Source organism: Schistocerca nitens, chromosome 2 (assembly GCF_023898315.1).
Source record: "Schistocerca nitens isolate TAMUIC-IGC-003100 chromosome 2, iqSchNite1.1, whole genome shotgun sequence".
NCBI lineage: Eukaryota > Metazoa > Arthropoda > Insecta > Orthoptera > Acrididae > Schistocerca > Schistocerca nitens.
The window spans coordinates 971852846-971856367 of NC_064615.1; positions in this window are offsets into that span (position 1 = coordinate 971852846).

Sequence of the window (3522 nt, forward strand, 5' to 3'; positions counted from 1 at the left end):
GGCAAATTTACTTTGCTTACACCTACAGCATGCAACTAAATATTATTATTTTACTTAGAAATAAGAGAAAAAGAACTGTAATTAAGAGTTTAGAATATATCCCTTTCCATAAATTGTAATTTTTTATTTCCATTTTATTTTGCGTTTCCTTGCTTTGAGCGTAGCAAATTGATTGATTACATCACTGAAGTCAAGTATAGTGGCTGTGTCACATTCTATTGACAATGTATGGCAACTAAATTTGACTGTCTCCCATGCTAGAATTAAATAGCTTTTCATCTACATCTACATCTACATGGACACTCCGCGAAGCACACTTAACTGCCTGGCAGCGAGTTCATAGAACCATCTTCACAATAATTCTCTATTATTCCAATGTCGAATGGCGGGCGGATAAAACGAACACCTTCATCTTTCTATAAAAGCTCTGATTTCCCTTATTTTATATTATGATGATCGTTTCCCCGTATGTACGTTGGTGTGAAAAAAATATTTTCGCATTCGGAGGAAAAAGTTGGTGATCGAAATTTCGTGAGAAGACTCCGCTGCATCGAAAAACGCCTTTGTCCTAATGGTGTCCACTCTAAATTCTGTATCATGGCAGACTCTCTCCCCCACTTCGCGATAATACAAAACGTGCTGCTCTTCTTTGAACTTTCTCGACGTGCTGCGTTAATCATAACTAGTATGGATCCCAGACCGCGCAGCAGTACTCCAAAAGAGGACGGACAAGCGTAGCGTAGCCAGTCTCTTTAGTAAATTTGTTACATTTTCATCTTTCATATGCTGCGACTGTGTTCACCAGGTGCCGCAGTCATTAACATTGTTACCTTCTGTACGATACTGTAGGAGTTCTTTCTACGTTTCATCTAGCTATGTTACTTCACGGAGACAATTTTTCGAATGTTACTTTTGTCCTTAAGTTTTGCCACCGGTGTATTATGCCGTTGTCAAATAACCTCACAGATGTTTCGATGTGTGAATAAACGTATCTTAACCTATATTTTGGAAAAAGCCTCAAAACATCCAGATGTAAAGCCGTGATAATACTCTTCATCAGCTCTTTCACTTGGAACTTGAAAGAAGGTATTTCCTCAAAGAGATGCTTTCTATATTGTTCAAAGACCATCATAACACTGAAGTCACCGCCTTTCATACATGCTACATTCATTACAATTATTATCACTGTTATTCTTGCTATTATTATTATTATTTCTTTACTTTCTCAGACGTTAAGTCTGGTTGAGAATGGAAAGTGACGCGGACCTTGATCAAGCGTCACTTCCTATTAACTGTACGGTATGTGTTATATTGCATTTAGGAACTTTCGGGTAATTGAACATGTATCAATAATTACGGATTTCTGTAGTTGTATATATATGTTTGGATGTAGCTGTATTGCATTGATGTACTGGTGGATATTGTGTGGTATGACTCCTGTAGTTGATAGTATAATTGGTATGATGTCAACTTTATCCTGATGCCACATGTCTTTGACTTCCTCAGCCAGTTGGATGTATTTTTCAATTTTTTCTCCTGTTTTCTTTTGTATATTTGTTGTATTGGGTATGGATATTTCGATTAGTTGTGTTAATTTCTTCTTTTTATTGGTGAGTATGATGTCAGGTTTGTTATGTGGCGTTGTTTTATCTGTTATAATGGTTCTGTTCCAGTATAATTTGTATTCATCATTCTCCAGTACATTTTGTGGTGCATACTTGTATGTAGGAACTTGTTGTTTTAAAAGTTTATGTTGTAAGGCAAGCTGTTGATGTATTATTTTTGCGACATTGTCATGTCTTCTGGGGTATTCTGTATTTGCTAGTATTGTACATCCGCTTGTGATGTGATCTACTGTTTCTATTTGTTGTTTACAAAGTCTGCATTTATCTGTTGTGGTATTGGGATCTTTAATAATATGCTTGCTGTAATACCTGGTGTTTATTGTTTGATCCTGTATTGCAATCATGAATCCTTCTGTCTCACTGTATATATTGCCTTTTCTTAGCCATGTGTTGGATGCGTCTTGATCGATGTGTGGCTGTGTTAGATGATACGGGTGCTTGCCATGAAGTGTTTTCTTTTTCCAATTTACTTTCTTCGTATCTGTTGATGTTATGTGGTCTAAAGGGTTGTAGAGGTGGTTATGAAATTGTAGTGGTGTAGCCGATGTATTTATATGAGTGATTGCTTTGTGTATTTTGCTAGTTTCTGCTCGTTCTATAAAGAATTTTCTTAAATTGTCTACCTGTCCATAATGTAGGTTTTTTATATCGATAAATCCCCTTCCTCCTTCCTTTCTGCTTAATGTGAATCTTTCTGTTGCTGAATGTATGTGATGTATTCTATATTTGTGGCATTGTGAGCGTGTAAGTGTATTGAGTGCTTCTAGGTCTGTGTTACTCCATTTCACTACTCCAAATGAGTAGGTCAATATTGGTATGGCATAAGTATTTATAGCTTTTGTCTTGTTTCTTGCTGTCAATTCTGTTTTCAGTATTTTTGTTAGTCTTTGTCTATATTTTTCTTTTAGTTCTTCTTTAATATTTGTATTATCTATTCCTATTTTTTGTCTGTATCCTAGATATTTATAGGCATCCGTTTTTTCCATCGCTTCTATGCAGTCGCTGTGGTTATCCAATATGTAATCTTCTTGTTTAGTGTGTTTTCCCTTGACTATGCTATTTTTCTTACATTTGTCTGTTCCAAAAGCCATACTTAGATCATTGCTAAATACTTCTGTTATCTTTAGTAATTGGTTGAGTTGTTGATTTGTTGCTGCCAGTAGTTTTAGATCATCCATGTATAGCAAATGTGTGATTTTGTGTGGGTATGTTCCAGTAATATTGTATCCATAATTTGTATTATTTAGCATGTTGGATAGTGGGTTCAGAGCAAGGCAGAACCAGAAAGGACTTAATGAGTCTCCTTGGTATATTCCACGCTTAATCTGTATTGGCTGTGATGTGATATTATTTGAATTTGTTTGGATATTAAGTGTGGTTTTCCAATTTTTCATTACTATGTTTAGGAACTGTATCAATTTAGGATCTATTTTGTATATTTCCAATATTTGTAGTAACCATGAGTGGGGTACACTATCAAAAGCTTTTTGGTAATCAATGTATGCGTAGTGTAGCGACCTTTGTTTAGTTTTAGCTTGATATGTCACCTCTGCATCTATTATCAGTTGCTCTTTACATCCTCGTGCTCCTTTGCAACAGCCTTTTTGTTCTTCATTTATAATTTTGTTCTGTGTTGTATGTGTCATTAATTTCTGTTTAATGATTGAAGTTAATATTTTGTATATTGTTGGTAGGCATGTTATGGGGCGATATTTAGCTGGGTTCGCTGTGTCTGCTTGATCTTTAGGTTTCAGATAAGTTATTCCATGTGTAAGTGTATCAGGGAATGTGTATGGGTCTGCAATGTAACTGTTAAATAATTTAGTTAGATGTGAATGTGTTGAGGTGAACTTCTTTAACCAGAAATTTGCTATTTTATCGTTTCCAGGGGCTTTCC